An 18,409-nucleotide genomic window follows, 5' to 3' on the forward strand; every position below is an offset into this window, starting at 1 on the left:
AAGCATTCCTTTAGTGGTTGTATTCCACAGATTTTCCGGCTTAAGCTAAAAACGGGTTTTCTGTATGCACTCGGTATATAAGGATTAAATGGGTGGTAATACCTTACAATTCAGAGCGCCCGTTCTGGCCAGTAAGTACTGAAATAATGTTGGTTGGTGAATGAATTAGAATGAATCTGATATTTTTAATTAAATCCTAAATTAGGCAATATGTATTCCGCGATTCAATGTGAGCTTGAATAACATCATACTTTGCTGTTGGAGTGTGCACATCGTCTGCATGCACATATAACCGCAAGTTTTTCCTTTCCAAACAGAAATGCTAAATGAAAAGATCTCCATCTTTAGTATGTTTGTTGATGAAAACAATCACCATTATCTCATTTCGCTTTTTCATCGAAGTTCATACAGCTTTGGAATCACAAATCCTTTTAAGAGCTCAGAAAGCACACCCAATGCAACCTTCGAGCATTTGTGGCATACATCGTAATCTATATAGGGGTTTGGCAAGTGGGTACTTGCCGCTCTCCTCATTCGCAACCGCGAATTTAGCGCAATCATCATATCCGAACAGAAGCTATGAAACCGGTGGTGAAAAAAGCTCTCAAAACGTTATTATTTCCATTCATTCTTGACTGAACAGAAATGGAACCCAAATGGAATCAAATGCACCACACGCCAGCAAAATAAAAATATTTTTTGCGCGAAACTGTCTCATCATTCTGTTGATTTCCCGCCATCGCTAGCCAGGCCAATCCATAAGGTACCACGAAATAAAACCAACGAAAACAGTAAAAGTCAAATAATGAGCTTCCGCATTTGTTCAACAAAGCCACCGTCATTTGGTATTATTTGCTGCCAGTGCACTCATTAACCCCTTTATGACCATGATGATTTGAAAAAATGTGGGTTTTAAATAGCTATAACTTTTGAATTGGGACAAGATTTTCTTACACAAACAAGTTTGAGCATTAACAGTTATTGGTATTATCTGTAGAACGGAATTATTCTGATTGGATTCCGTTGGAGCAGTGCTGCCAGAAACAATTTTAGAGAACGGGGAATAAATAAATTTCGAGGCATTTTCGTTATCTTTAATTATTATTAAAAACTAGCCAATCTCATCAATTTTACATATTATTTCAACCTTTTGCGTGCAATGGGGGTATTGTAAATATTATAAAAGAATAGGATTGAGCTTTGGAAGCTGAAAATTGAAGTTTTGGCATTGCGAATGAATCTTCTATTTTTATCAAAACAAACTTCTTTGTTGCTTGCCTCCAAAAGATTTAAATTAAAATAGTTTTGGAACCCTACATGTATTACAGAAAAATATGAGCATTAAAGGGTTAAGTACGTATTTGATCTTGCCGTTCAGAGGGTAAGGTGCTGGTCGAATGTTCGAGCTTCAGCCAGGAAGATCAGCTGGATTGTAGCACCGGCCCTGCAATTGTCCTGTACGCTAAGTATTGGTTGCAAAACCTGTCGAAAAAGAAGGTCAAGTTTCACAACGAAATGTAAGCCCGCAGGGGTTCGCTTTGGCGTTGCTTTTACTCATTAAGCAGTCAGTGCTATTCTTCAATAATATTTTGGCAGTTGTTTTTGTTCCCCAACTCGGAACTAGTGCATTAGCGCGATGTGCAGCTTTTGTTCAATTGTTGACTTGTATTCTTGTGGAATAAGTGTATGCACATGGGAAATAAGTCTTGAATAGAAGCGTCTTCAAATGGAGTGAGCTTTTGTCGGTATTCTCTGGAAGGGAAAAAGATATCTTTTTAAGAGTCCATATTGAACTAACTACAGTTTGACATAAAAATTTCAGTTATGATGGTTCTATAGAGATGCGGGAAGACTGAAACCAAAAGTTCCAATCCATCCAAAAATCACGGTTTTGATCGAGTGCTATACACCCGGAGGTTTTTACGCAGGGGATACGCATCGGAAAAAATCGAGGACGTCTGCGTTAATCAGAAATCCGCGTAAAACTCGCTTATTCGAAAAACCAGCGAATCCGGAAATTGATAATTGGAGCCATGTTGAAATCCCAGATGGCGGTTTCGCTTACTATAAACACTACAATTCATATCAATCTGAGTATTAGTTGAAATGTGTTGACGGGTAGATAAAGAAAGTTAGTGATTTGGAGCCCTTTTGAATCGAAATCCGGCGGTTTTTTGTTACCATAAAACACTAAAATGGACGTTGATATGGGTTGATTAACGACTGGCCTTGAATATAAGTTATGGTCCGAGTCCCGTTTAATCAAAATTCTCTATAATCCAATCAATAAGGGTTTATTCTGATTGGGCATGACGAGTAGATGAAATTGCTTAGCAAGCAATCTTTCTATATAGGATTGACGGGTAGATGACGGAAATCAATGGCTGACGCCATTTCGATTTCCAAGATGGTGTCTTTCAGGTCAGCAAAGCACTCGTTAGCCTTATCAATGTGGTTATTTCTGAAATGGTCCATTGCGGTTGATGTGCCCCCATCGCTGTACTGGTCCCTGATAGAGCCTCCTGACAATAGTAAGCGAGCAGGCTTCTTTTGTAATCTGGGAGTGTTTCGTAGTAGACCTGTTACCCTGTGCAGTCTTCGACTCTTTCTTGGTAGTCTGCGGCTAAAATCTATCCCAAATCAATTCTGTCCGTAGCCAAAATCAATTTCAACTTCCGTCTCTACAGTCTTTTCCAAGAGATGGCATCCATCTCCAAGCTATGAATGTGTGGAGTCGCGGTGTTCTTTCGGTCTATCCAGAGGCTGAAGTTCGGCAGGGCAATAATGTAGTACTGGGTGGAGAAATACTGTGGGGTGTATTGATTTTGCAATATAATGCTCGCCACTGTTCTGTACTGTTCACAAATACCCATTTAAACCCATTCCGGAACCGGTTCGGATTTCTGAATTGAGTCAGTATGGATACCAACTCAAACGCAACAACCGATTACGACTTAATCGGTTTCGGAATGGTTTGTTGCAGTTGAGCTGGAATCCATACTAACTCCATTCAGAATTCCGAATCAAATTCCGAATTGTTTGACAACCAAGGCTACAACTATTGCTGCAAAAAAGACTTGCTGTTCACTGACAGCTGGCGTGAGTGGTGTGTGTGTTTTTATAATCCATCTTCCACTAAGCGACAGTGTTTTTAGGGAAGAAACTTGTCTGCATCTATTTATTGATAAATTGTGTACTATACATAGATGTGCACATGTTTAGCCCTAGAGATGAAAGGCGATAGTTCTATTGTACATCCAACGACCCATTTCAAGAATGCCTGTTCCTAGACGTACATTTTGAGGCCGTCTTCATATACAATAAGCCCCGCGCGAATACATCCACGTACCAATTGAATATGTGCGATATATTCGCACTTCCAGAATGAAAAAGAATATTTTTGATCCTGGCACGTATTTACAATAAGGTAAAACATATAGTTGAAGAACAACACAAACCGATCTCACCAGCGTGTTGCTCTGAATTCGTTAATTGATGGCATTTCTGCAAAGAATTCTCCTCCATCTACAATCCACAATCAGTAAAAGCGTTGCATCAATTAGTCAAGTTCAGATGGCGCTGTGACTGCTAAGTGGGTGTATTTATTGGTGGCTTGATTCGCGCACGTACATAAAATAATTCGTTAAAAATAATAAAATCAAAAGAATTCGTTAAAAAAGATAAAATCACTACGTCAATTTACACTATTCTCGCGATAGTTTTGCCTACTAACACATAACACAACAGGAGAAACGACCTACTAAGCGATTAACTTCGATTTCCTGTTAAATATACTATATGTCACCGCAAAATTTTGAAAACTATCGGAAGAAACACAAAATCACTTCAAAGCGATTCAACAGTGCTGCCGGATCACCACTGACAGCTGGCGTGAGTGGTGTGTTTTGGATGTATTTTTGTTTTGGTCGAGCGGCGGAGGCGGTCGTCGTAATTTGAAAATTAGTGACGGACCGTGGATTAGGACATACATTCATTGTTTTCGGCCACAATAGCTAGATAACGAATGTGGTTTTGGTTCGTCGAAGTGGAGCAGCTAACTGTAAAGGAACATTCTCGCGCTCACGGCTAACAGCGAATACCGACCGTGCTCACTGTGAAGAAGCTAAGGTAAGCTCTCCTACACAGTTAATTGCTTAAGAGAACGAAGCAGCGCGGACCTAGGTTGCCCTGGAAAGTGCATTGCGGTGATTTGCTAGGGAGGTTCCAAAAAGACGCTTCTATTATTTTCCTGGCATAATATAAAGAAGCCCTACCGGAGCAGCCAACAAAACGACCTAAGAGAACGCAGCCGTTGTTGTCCCGACCAGTCGGCAGAGACCATCCGCCATTTCGCACAGCAGTAACAACGTGCAATGACGAGAGCTTTGGAAGTGTATTAATGTTGGTATGTTCACAGTTTATTTATTTTCGCTTTTGTTGTTTGTTTAAGAAAATCCGGAAAAAATGTAATCGCATCTAGGCCGCCCTGTCGTTTAGGGTCTGTCGGGTTGGTAAAATAAAGAACGCAATACCTAACGACTAACTACAACTAAAACTAAACAAAACGTGTTTCGTATAACATAGTGTGGTTCAGATGTCGTATCGGATGAATCATTACATAAATCACACCGTCCTTGCACACATATTGCACCATTGTTTAGACCATTCTAGCTAGCAGGAATGCAGCCATTGACTCTTTTTGCCACAAACACGTAGGAGAAGGAATACTAGGGTTGATATCTTCTGATTAGGATGCTTAGAAGACTACAGTTCACTTCTAAAAGATCAGCTTATTAACCAAACACTTTATGAATGAATAGGTTGTTGGAAAGGAGGTGGAGGGGGAACGTGTATCTCGTCTTTCTCCCTACAGCCACCAGTGTAGATTATTTTGGGTCTCAATCATTCCACAAAAGAAGTCGCGCTTTCAGCCCTGTGCCGGAGATATCCCTCACCTTCGGGATTTTAGATTCGCTCATAGTCAGTCAAGCGATAAGTCAAAAGTATTCGAGAAGGCTTATTCTTCAAGACATTTAGCGGTTACTTCATCTGAAGAGTGAAGTTTCATTCAGCTAGTTCTGAAAGTTGTGATCTGGGGGAATATTTAGGGGCTTGACATTGCTGCTAGCTCTTTGTTCCACCAGCCGTTCTAATACTTTTTTTCTAATCTGGCAGGCCTCTATCCAAACTGGCGAGCTTCGGGTGATTCGAGCCTACGTACCTACTGTACAGTAGAATGGGGTCAAATAGGTATGAGGGTACAATAGTTGTAGGGCATTATGCTTGCTATGTTATTGTAGAGGTTGCCCATCTTGTGGGAATTGGATACACGGTAGAGAACATCCTTGATGACCGTCATTTCGGTAATTATCGTGGATCAGCTGTATTAGTTACGGCGTCCTTTATGTTTTCGCGCAGTGTTCTCCGAAAACGCATTGTCTTTCTTCCACAGTACAGTGCATTTAATCAATGTAAAAAAATCAAATGAGTTTTTTCTTACGTAGAAATTAATGCTGAATACGAATTTTGTCTTGTTTTTTCGATATTTTTGTTTTTGAAAAAAATACTGACATCAACATGAAACATTTGCTTCGAGGCACGACAGGTCAGCCGTTTGGGGGCACTATAGGTCACTACTGATCGTCTTACAGCCAATCAACCACGTGAGCCGGAATGAGCAACTTCAATTCCACACTCTGGCGACGACGAGGACACCGAAGAAGTCATTCGTAGGTACAAAGCCAAACGCAGCTGCCGAAACAACAAGTTTTTTCAACATTTCCTTTCGTGGTTTACTCTTTTCACACATCATTTACCCAAAATGTTCTACACTGACGGATCAAATCTCGATGGGTCCACTGGCTTCGGTATCTTCAATAATACTATCAAGCTCAATGATCCCGCTTCAGTTTACGTCGCAAAATTAGCTGCTATTCAGGACACCCTTGGCATCATCGAGACCCTGTCCACAGATCACTACTTCATCATTTCGGACAGCCTCAGCTCTATAGAGGCTCTTCGTGTGGTGAAGCCTAAAAAGCAATTCCCGTATTTTCTGGGGAAGATACGGGAGTCTCTGCGCAAGTTATCTGAAATTTTTTACCAGATTACCTTTGTTTGGGTCCCCTCTCATTGCTCTATTCCGGGTAATAAAAACACCGACTATTTGTCATCAGAGGACAACGGACAGTTGGCAAAACTCGTGGAGCAATGGGGAACTTGGACGATGGTTACATTCAATTATCCCGAAGTTATCAACGAAACCTTGGTTCAGGGGGGTGGATGTGGGTCGGGATTTCATACGTGTTCAATAACGTGTCTTATGTCCAATCACTACACATTGGATGCGCATTTGCGGCGTATTGGGCTCACAGAGAGTAGTCTGTGCGCTTGTAATGAAGGTTATCACGACATCGATCACGTTGTCTGGGCGTGCGCTGGGTATTGTGGCTCCAGATCGCAGTTAAAAGATTCCCTCCGGGCCCGAGGTAGACCACCCGATGTTCCAGTTCGGGATATTCTGGCAAGTCGCGATTTTCCCTATATGTCTCTCATCTACCTTTTTATTAAATCGACAAATATCCTAATCTAGCCCATATCCTTTATTTCTCGTTTTTAGAAGTTCTCTGTCCTTCTTTTTGGAGCACCAGAGTGCCACTATGTGACTGTCGTCACATTTACCACACCTGCAAAAATGAAGTCAAAGCGAGAGCACGTCGATGGTCTGATCACTATTGAAGGATTCTCCGCCGTCAACCCGATCCTAAGCACCTACCATCTACCAGCCTGAGGCTCTAACTCATGTCACTGTTCTTCTCTTTGCCAAGTTTTGTTCTTCTTTCTCCATCATCGTGCTCACCTACTCCCCCTGTTCCAGATACAACTTCTGCTGCTGTTACAAAAACTAATTTGTATTATATTTCTAGTTTTAAGATAACCTTTTCATTTTTTTTCATTTCCCTTGTTTTTTATTGTATATCTAATTGTATTCTTAGTTTTAAGATAGCTATGAAATTTCTCATAAAAGTTTGTTCCCCTTTTATATTAATCTACATTCCTAGTCTTAAGATAGCTGTAAAATTTTTTTTGTAAAAAATAATCATTGTTCAATCTTGTATATCGAATCATATTTTTAGTTTAAGATAGTTGTAAAAAAATGTTCCTCTCAATATTAAAAAATATTTGTGCATTATAACCTTTTAGTTTTAAGATATTCAAAATGTAAAAAAAACCTATTTTAATCCACCTAGCGGTGCAATTGTGCCTTTCTCAATCATGAATCACGAGAATGTGTGCGTTGTTTATATTCATTAAAAGCTTTTAAATGCATTTTATTATTATACATCACATGACAACTATATACAGGAAAATAAATCATTATTCGAGTTCTAAAATTTTGAAAAAGAAAAAACAGCCACGGTAATATTGAACTGAAAAAAGGTGCAAAATCGGCAAAGTCCCAAAAAGTCGATTTTTATAAAAAATTTTTTTCGAGATAACATAAAATCTCGACGTTTCATGCATTTTAAAGATGTTTGGCATCAAAAATACGAATTCGATTTCTGAAATTTTATGGGGTCCCCCCTTTGAAAAAAAAAAAATGAGTTCCGGCTTATATGGGAATTTCATATGTGACCGGACGATTTAGTCTATATTTCCGGAACCATACAAGCGATCCGTGCGAAATTTTACAGACATCTGTGGGGATAATATAGCTATCATTTGGGACTAAGTTTGTGAAAATCGGCCCAACCATTTCCGGAAAACTGATGTGAGTTCGTAAATTTTGAAAGATGGCCGCTTTTCCCGGGTACTTCCGGAACCGTCTATGGTGGTCAATGTAGTCAACGAAAGTTTGGTTGGCCGTCGGTGACCTAGAACAGCAAATTTAAGTTGTTTGAGAGACATTTTAGCGAAATTTTTACCTTTTTTGCTTTCATCGGAGTATCGGTTTGAATCACAATTTGCTATGTGATCGCACGCCACAACCTGTAACTCCGGAACCGGAAGTCGGATCGGGATGAAATTAAATAGCCATTTACGGGGACGCACGCAATACCTTTCATTTGAGGCCAAGTTTAGTCGAATCGGTCTAGCCATCTCCGAGAAACCGATGTGACTGTTATTCTGAATTTAGATACTTCCGCCGGGGCTTCCGGAACCGAGGATGGTGGCCAATGTGGCCAAATAGACTTTGAATGGATGTTAGTGACCTAATACTACAAATCGAAGCAGTTGTGGTCATATTTTGGAAAATTTTTCACCTTCATACATTCATTGCAGAATTTATTAAAATCGACATTTTCTGCGTGTTCGTACTTATCACCCTGTAATTCCGGAACCGGAAGTCGGATCCATTAGAAATTCAATAGCAGCCTATGGGAACGTTGCACCTTTCATTTGAGACTAAGTTTGTCAAAATCGGTTCAGCCATCTCTGAGAAAAATGAGTGACATTTTTGGTCACATACACACACACATACATACATACACACATACATACACACACAGACATTTGCCGAACTCGACGAACTGAATCGAATGGTATATGTCACTCGGCCCTCCGGGCCTCCGTTAAAAAGTCGGTTTTCAGAGCAATTGCAATACCTTTCTATTGAGAAAGGCAAAAAGAATTTGGCACCGCCAAGCTAACGCATTTGTGTCTATTAATCGAACTGAATAAAAAAATTAACCTCGAATATAGTGACCTATAGTACCCCCAGAGTTTTAAAACATCAAAAAAAGTACTTTCGCCATATAGGATTTAGCTTGAAAAATATTTAGCCATTATTGTCAAAACGATGCCAGATGTTTAACCTTTCCAACGAGTGCTTATTTGTCAAAATCAGTGCAAAAATGCCATCGCACGAGCTCGTCAAAGAAATCTGACCTACTTGACCCCACTCTAATCTAGTGTGTTTTCTTGTTACAAAACTGACACGTACGGGTCTGTTCTTCATATGCGTGCAGCGTGATATGAGATTTGAGTACACCTTCTATTTTGCATTGAAAGTTCAGGTAAGAAGAAACAGGTTTCGACATCCGCATTTTCACGGCACGAATGCTGTTGGAAATGTCGGGGAAAAATTTCTCTGAGTCTCAAACTTAACGTATACCACCGCTCCGTATTCCGACATGATAGTTGTAATAAACTGTTCGCTAGTGCTAGGTCGTGCAGACGCACATCAATTTTAACATCGTCTATTTAAACGGGTATCTTGATTCTAACATTGTAATGCTAAACGACGTTTTGCAAATTGTTTTCCTTAGTTTATTGCTACGGCTAAGAATTTAAACATAATCAGTGTGGTGAAACTAAATAACGACGGCTTCCGTAAGTATGAGTTTCATTTGTACTTTTGATAAATGTTCCACTTAGCGAACACCAGGGCGGATAGGGCAGCATTTAAAACAGACGGACATTGTATTGAACAGAAAATTTTTCCACTTCACTCATCGTGGAATAAACGATCGATACTCGAAAAATACATAGACATTACCATGTTTGGACGACTGAAACTCAGAGAAATATTTGAGTTCCTTATCCAAAGTGGTAGAGAGCTTTAGCGCGGCACAAATCACCGATTATATACGGGAATTTGCAATTAGAACCAATACATTCTGATTCGTGATTCCTGAAGCAGCATCATGGAAGAACAGTACAAACAGCCTTGAGAGACTCCAGATTTGTTTGTAAATTAAGAAGAGACGCAAGATCCAAACTGTACAGTGTACGTGTAGGCCCCACTGTCACACAATAACCCAGACAAATTTTTAATTGTTTATTTAGTGTTAGGTAACTCTTTTAGTTAGAGGTTCACGAGAAGAGAATGAGAACCGCCCGCTTCGAGTTTGCATCGGTGGCGACGAAATCGGGGTGGTTGAAGAGTTCGTGTACTTGGGCTCACTAGTGACCGCCGACAATGATACCCGCAGAGAGATTCGTAGACGCATCGTGGCAGGAAATCGTGCTTACTTTGGCCTCCGCAAGTCACTTCGGTCGAACAGAGTTCGCCGTCGTACGAAGTTGACCATCTACAAGACGCTGATTAGACCGGTAGTTCTCTACGGGCACGAGACCTGGACCATGCTCGTGGAGGACCAACGCGCACTTGGTGTCTTCGAACGGGAAGTGCTGCGTACCATCTACGGTGGAGTGCAGATGGAAGACGGCACATGGAGACGGCGAATGAACCATGAGTTGCATCAGCTGTTGGGGGAGCCGCCCATCTGTCATACCGCGAAAATCGGACGACTACGGTGGGCCGGGCACGTAGCCAGAATGTCGGACAATAGCCCAGTGAAAACGGTTCTCAATTGCAATCCGACCGGTGCAAGAAGACGTGGCGCGCAGCGAGCACGATGGATCGACCAGGTGCACGGAAACAAATCCTTTGCCGTTTTCATGAATTATAAATCATGAAACCAAAAAATTTGTCATCTTTAGAAATCATGATAATGGTTCATCATATCATGATGAAAAAGACGCCCATCATGAACTATAACAAGCACTTCCATGATTAATAATCATGGCCGCTACATGCGTAATACCTACCAGCAATTTTTGCCACGAGCCTGGTTGCCGTTATTTAGGGGCAATAATTACCTGTTTTCCTTCAGGACATCATATTAAATGAGTCAAATTGAACAAATGCTGACGGAGTCTAATAACTACAACTGGTTTCTAAACCAAAATCTTAGAGAATGTATTTGAAACGAGTTGCTGTCGTGCATTCCCAGGCTACTAAGTTGATTTTGATGTACGGTTATCATACTATTAGGTAGTCAAATATGTTTCAAGGATTTTCTCATACTAAACGAACACAGATATTTCAATTTCTGGAAAACTTCATTCAACATACAATAACCATTTTGTTCGACTAAATTTTTGCTTCTTTTAGATAAAAAATATGCCTTGTCCAAAAAAATTTAGTGTTTCTGTGAAAAATATGATTTAAGAGTTAATTTTGCAATTGTCTATGGGCAATCATTTTTTCAATCACTACCTGAAACAAATTGAAGGACTTTGGTTGGGAAGAACTGTTGTATGTTGCCTATTGCAATCTAGGAATTTTATCATTTATAGTAGTCGAACATTTATTTTGAGAAGTTAGTAAGGTAGACGAACAAAACGGCGAATACTTGATTAAAAAAAGTTGTTCATGCATTAGAAATGCCATGTTCATTTTATATTACAAAGGCCTTTAAAACTTTTTTTGACTAATATAACGACCATTATTATCTTGTTTTGAAGAAGCTCACTAGTAAGCATGTTTTGAACACGGACAAATCAGGAAATAAACCATAAGTTCCTGAACCAGTCAACAGAGCAAAAATAGCAACAATATTCGGACTATTTCAATCTTATTCTGGTGGTGCAGGAGTTAAAGTTGATCTCAAAAGCTGTTCGGTTGGGGAATATTGCCAGTAAGATTATCACTCACCATAGTTATCCTAATAATAGTAAAAGAGAGAGGTTTTAAGTTTACCAAATTTAGTAATTTTAGTGGAATTATGATTGAAATGAATATCATTTAATTTATTTTCAATTTCAAAAAAAAGTTTGTTTTCAGAAATTTAGTTCATGATACCTGGAATCATAACCGTCATTAAAACGCCTGAAAATATACTCGTCGACGAAACAAGAGTAACGCATAGATTGCGTTACAAACAAATAGTTCATGATATGATGCACATAATTCATGGTGTATTTTCATAACATTAAAAATATATCATATCAATATATTCCGAAAATCATGAGTCAATTTTCTCATTTAGAGGAACGGATTTGTACCCGTGTGGAAGACGATTTGCGGACCCTTCGCAGATTGCGTGGCTGGCGACGCGCGGCCATGGACCGAGTGGAATGGAGGAATCTTTTGTATACGGCACAGGCCACTTCGGCCTTAATCTGTTAATAAATAAATAAAACTCTTTTAGTAAAAAATAATCTATTGTGGACCTGGAAAGGTTTTGAGTCCACTTTCACATATATATTGTCGTCCATTAAGATGCGTGCATCCGGTCGCTGCAAAACTCGTGACTACAATTTCTGGGCCCTTGTTGCACTTTTGTTCTGCACTTTATTTGGCAATTTTCTGCTTTTTATAGGTCTTCAAGATTACTCCATACGTTGGATTGGAATCGTGATTTACGACTAACCCAAAGAATGTCAGGCGGAGGAGTTCTCATCGCAGTTTCATCTATATATAATTCCGATCTTATTGTTTTACCAAAATTCAAAGAATTTGAACATGTATGGGTTAAAGTACACATCGCTGACGAAATCCACCTTTTTGTCTCAGTGTACTTTCCACCGGATCTAGCTTGCAAATCAACATATAAGATTTTCTTTCAAGTAGCTGAAGAAATAATCTCTAATTTTCCTCCATAATTTAAAGTTCATATTTATGGTGATTTTAATCATCGCAACTTAGATTTTTTTCCTGACTTGGAAAATGAGAGCATTCTACTTCCTGTCGTTGGTGAAAACGAAACATTACAATATATGTTTGAGAAAATTGCATTGCTGGGACTCAATCAAATAAACCATATAAAAAATCAACACAATCGTTATTTAGATCTGCTATTAACAAACATTAATGAAGATTTCTGTGTTGATGAATCTCATTCTCCCTAATGAAAAAATGAAACCTTTCATACAGCAATAGAATTCTCTATTTTTGTGCACAAGAATCATAATTCCGTTGATTGTGACTTCGAGGACGTCTTCGATTATAGAAAAGCAAATTATGAAAATATTAAATATAAATTAAGCAATGCTAATTGGTAGTCCCTTTTAAAGAATCAAGAGAACATTGAATGTGCAGTGGAGATCTTTTATAATATTTTATGGCAAATAATACAGGAGGAAGTTCCACTCACGAAAAAACGACGAAATCATGCATCCAAAAATCCAGTTTGGTTCAACAAGGAAATTATTAATTTGAAAAATCGGAGGCAAAAAGCTCACAAAATTTACAGGAAGCACAATAATCAGGATAATTGGGAAAAATACCTCAACATTCGCGACCAACTATTTCTTCGGCACTAACTGTATATAATGCAAAAACTGAAAATGAGATCAAGTCATGCCTAAAAAACTTTTTTAATTATATCAAAACTAAGTTGAATTCATGCAACTTCCCTTCAAAAATGTCTAGATGGGAAAGAGGGTAAAACTTCAGAAGATATTTGTAATCTCTTCGCAACACTTGTTCAAGAAACTTATTCTAACTATTCAGACAAGGACCGTGACTATGAATATATTTCTTATTTTCCTGATTATTCAAGGGATATTGGTGTCAGTCACATTAATGTTCAAGATATCTTGTCTGGTCTCAATGATCTCATAGAAGCAAGAAGAATTTAGCAACTGAGCTCACGTCACCTTTATTCTGGCTGTTCAATAAGTCACTAGAATCTAGTATTTTCCCAAAAGACTGGAAAAATTGTTTTTAATTTATTTATTTATTTAATTTATAAATCGGGTAAAAAATCTGATATTCGCAATTATCGCCATTCTGTCTTGTTTTCCCAAACTTTTCAAATCGATCATAAATAAAAACATTTTCAACCAAGTCAAACATAAAATATCAAATTCACAACATGGGTTTTTAAAGGACGTTCAACTAGTACAAACCTTTTAGAATTTGTTGATTACTCGTTAAATGCTATGGATAAAGGAAATCATATAGAAACTCTTTACGCTGACTTCAGCAAAGCTTTCGACAAACTGGACATTCCCATGTTAATTTTCAAACTTGAAAAATTGGGAAATGAGATGAGACTCCTCAATTGGATTAAGTCGTATTTAACAGATCGCCAGCAAATAGTGAAATTCTATGAGATGAAATCTGATATAATTAAAGTTACTTCGGTTGTTCCTCAAGGTTCACACTTAGGACCTCTTCTTTTCATTTTATATATCAACGACATCTCTCTTATTTTAAAAAAAACATTAAAATTCTCATATATGCGGATGATATGAAGCTATTTTTATAAATTAGAAATAATAATGACTATAATGTTTTTCACAATGAAACACAAATCTTTTATACATGGTGTTGTAAATGTTTACAGGAATTAAATGTTAAAAAATGTAATCTCATAACTTTTTGCAGAAAACAAATCACGACCTCCGTGTCAATTACATAAGGTAATCAAACCGTTCAGAAATGCGATAAAATAAGAGATTTAGGAGTTATCTTAGACAAAAAATTAAAATTTGTAGAACATTACAACACAATTGTTCATAGAGCTAGTAATATGCTTAATTTTATAAAACGCTTCGGATATCACTTTCAAGATCCTTACACAATTAAAACTCTTTACGTAACATATGTAAATAGACTGGAATGCTGGTTCCAAATCATGTATCGACATGAATTTTTTCTTCCTAATTAGAGATACCACTTTCTAATCGAGCTTCGGGTTGAAAGATCCGCGTATTCTACCTCTTTCTGGCAGTTCATCCAAAGAATGTTGTTTCCCAAACTTGTTTATTGTGGATTTTATACTCGCATGACTAATTCCAAAGAGCTTCGCAAATTTTCGTATCGTGCAAAAAAGTAAACGTACGAAAGATGACAATCAAACACATAGCATACTGTGGCTTAGACTAAGGTTGTACCGATGGCAAGCCTGCTCCAAATTGTGAGCTATACTTGTAACGATCATTAGCTGTCCTAAGGCCTTAAACTCACCACGTGAATTCCTACTAGGTGGCCTTAGGGGTACCATGCTGCTGAATGGTACATGCTCAGCGGCATCGTATCCTTGAGCCATGGAATTCAGAACAAGAAGATCACAATTCATAAACATCTTATAATTGCTTCTAACTCGAAGCTAAACATACAACAAATAAATACAGGTACAATAATTAGAAGAAAACTCTTAGAACAAATTTCCTTTTCACGCTGAGTTAGCCAAACCGGCGAAAACAAATTTCATGTTCTAATAATAGTATTCTTGTTATGTGCCGGCTATAGCGCATTATTTGACTCCGTGAGCGAGTAACATAACCAGCAAAAAATAAAACAGACAGCGGTCCGAGAAAAAAGCGTTAATTAACATTCGGTTGCAGCAACCAATTCCCAAGATGGACCAGCTGACCATTACTTACCCGTCAAGGTCTGCAGCCGAGTTGTGTGCTGACTGGTAGCAGGACATAACAATTACAACAGAGTTAGTTAGTCTCTCCGTCGACCGATGCGCACCGAAGTGGGAAAACATCATAATTTAATTATGATTTCTGTATTTGCACAGACAGTTTAAGCAAACTTTGATTTGGATGTTATTATTTCTTGGTAGATAATTTTTCGACTCTGTCGGCGACAAGTTAATTAATTTTTTTTCTAGATTTCTTATCTTATCAGAGAAGGATAAAAAATGGTCTCGACAAGATGCGTTGCAGAGATCGTTCCGAGACGAGTTTGTGTGTAATGAGCGCAAAATTTAATGCATCCAGTGAATGATAAACATGGGTTTAGGCGAAATAATTTGAAATGCAAATGACACTGCTGCTGTCGTCATTATTAATGCACGTGGTTAAGACCGCAATCCAGTATAATTTATGGAACATGGGCAGATGAACTTTTTGCGGATTAAATATTGACACATCCACAAATAGCTCTGGGAGGGTAAATAAACCGCACTACTCATGAAATTAGTAATCAAGCTCGTAGATTGAACTTGACATGTATTGTTGCGAGAGGATTTGTCTATATATAAAAGGAGAGGTTCACTTAGTTACTTCCAAATCAACTGCTTATTTCTCACAATTTAACTTTGAGGTTACACTTTTATGGTGAAGCCTATTGTGTGCGGTTTGAACGAGAATAGACCACGTGATTCAATCCATCATTAGAATAGCAAACGCTGTGTATAACACTTTCCCATTGAGCTAGATTTCCTATTCCGGCTTCGATCCGATTTGTGATTATGGGGCTGGACGACGGAACGTTCACCACTGTAGTACGCGGACCCAGAACGGTTCCACCTTTGAAAACAACCAGACTAACCGAGCCAACTGAATCCATCAACGGTGATGGATATTTTAAAACCAAACCACGGCCGTTACATTTCCCCGCATAAAATCCCACGAAAACAATCGGCCTTGATGGAACCGGGTAGACAATGGTGCAGCCATCAAAACACGGCATGAATCCGGATGGCTCTGATCAGGTTGCGGTCGTTCGATGGATAATAATGCGTACAACTTATCGCACCCGCAGGACCGAACCGGATGATTCTTGTGATTCGAACAGTACCAGTATACTGAAATATTTAGCTCCCATTCCTAGCGGCGGAAAGAGAGTGTCACTCGCCAATCGAGCCGATATTGCATGTACTGGCGCGACGAAATTGGTTCACCTAAATATTCCGGCCGCGGTTTGCCCTTATTGACAGCCGAACAGGCAGACGGCCGTGTGCCGAGAGCGAACCAAAATGGCACCGTGTGAACGTGTGCCTTCAGGAAGTCCTTTAAAGCTTTTCCATAGTAGCGCCATTCAGTCGTGTGTACATACTCCGTGGAAAACACAATACGGTACGTGTTTATTGTTGGGTATTAGTTGAAAATGATTACCCGGCTGCGTCGCTGATGGCGGCATTGTCGTCGTTGGTGACGCATCCCTCGAGAGCGTCGCCGTCGTTATGTGCGTAACCGCGCCGCTTCACTGTCATTGTCGTCCACGGGTTTGCCTAATGTCGGTACCGTCTCTGGTGGGGCGGGTGAAGTGTGCGTAGCGGGATAACAATTTATTACCCAATCTTTTACTATGCCGCATATTATCTATGTGATTTGAAGTGTGACTCGGGGATGATATATTTCAGACCTGACTGACAGATTCATTATTATGAGTTTGGAAATGAAACTATTTATGCACTGGACACGCCACTGCTTTGGCTAGAATAATAACTGACATCCTGAATGCGTGCTTCGGTACGCAGTGCTTACCCTTTCACGGAGAATTGATGGAATACGTGCCAGAGGGAACGTTCGCTGTTGGAGATCTCGGTGGGACTTTTACATTTAGTCACTATGGCACGTACCACAGCGGATGGCTTCAGTTGAAATGTGGAATTACACCAATTTTGTACGTGCAAGTGTGGCCTGATATAGGTTTCACGCACTATGCAACGCAATACAATTATTGGATTGATTAGTTATTGTCAAGCTTGTGACGTTAAAATAATTGATAACATTTATTAAAAAGTTGAACGATAATCACTGAAAGCAAATTTAGAAGTAGAAAGCACAAGTTGAACGCTGTTGCAGGTTTGTCTATTTTTACTACATATTCATTTAAATTCAGACCATTTATCTTGTTTGTTCATGCCTGAGAGAAAGGACACGTATGTAACTTAGTCGAGACGAAGGCGCTTCACGGTCGGTTTTGATGTGTTTGACAGCATGTCAATTTGACTGGAATAAGTTATAATTTGTCTTTTGCTTTCCAAGAAGATTTGGGTTTTCGAAATTTGCGAAATGTACGCAATAGTTGACGTGCTCTTCACATTGCGACCTTCGAGGAAATTCTAAGCCGGTGGTTCTTAAAATGTTGTTTTTAGCTTTCTCAAAAAGTGAATCAATACCGAACTACTAGATAATGCCATCTGTTATTGCTTGATGGACTTGGATTGTAACGAAAGATTTATCGGAATGGTTTGTGGGGGTACATTTGTACCCCAGAGCTATTAGCAATCCATGTTATTCCGTAACGGTTTATTTTAACCGCAAGCAATCTTTATCATAAATCAATTAGATTATTAAAGTTCCAATAAAGCATGTGCAACCTACTTGTTTCACTTGACTAACTTAACAGTACCCGCTTAAAGTTTGTCTGGGGTACAAATGTACCCCACAAAACCGTTTACGTTAGTGTTTTGTCATGTGTACGTAATTCGGAAAATTTATTATATCTTTTTTTTTAAAGCAAAATGTTAGAAACTACCGAAGTTATAGAAATATTAAGGAAAAGGGGAATTTTGACGCATTCAAAAAAAATGAAATATTACATAACAAAATAGGTCAAACACGGATATTTTTGAACAGGCTACTTTAAGAATGATTTTAGAATAAAACTATCCAATTTAATAAGATATTCAATAAAATTTAGGCATACTTGAGCGATTTTAGTTCTGGGGTACGAATGTACCCCACAAAACCGTTTACGTATAGAAATATTACGAAACCGTTGTAGGGTTAATGATATTGTAAGGAAACATGCTACCATCGAGAAACGCCAATTAGACTGTCTTCTTTTTGGACTACGCAGACTGCGTTTTCTGATCCTCCTCTCTGACTATCTCTTAACAATAATAAAAATCAATTGTTCCCCCTCTTGTAAATGTTTCCTCTTAGATCTAATATAAAATTACTAAATTGGAATCCCCCAGTTTTAGGA

This window comes from Topomyia yanbarensis, chromosome 3 (genome assembly GCF_030247195.1).
Source record: "Topomyia yanbarensis strain Yona2022 chromosome 3, ASM3024719v1, whole genome shotgun sequence".
In the NCBI taxonomy this organism is placed as follows: Eukaryota; Metazoa; Arthropoda; class Insecta; order Diptera; family Culicidae; genus Topomyia; species Topomyia yanbarensis.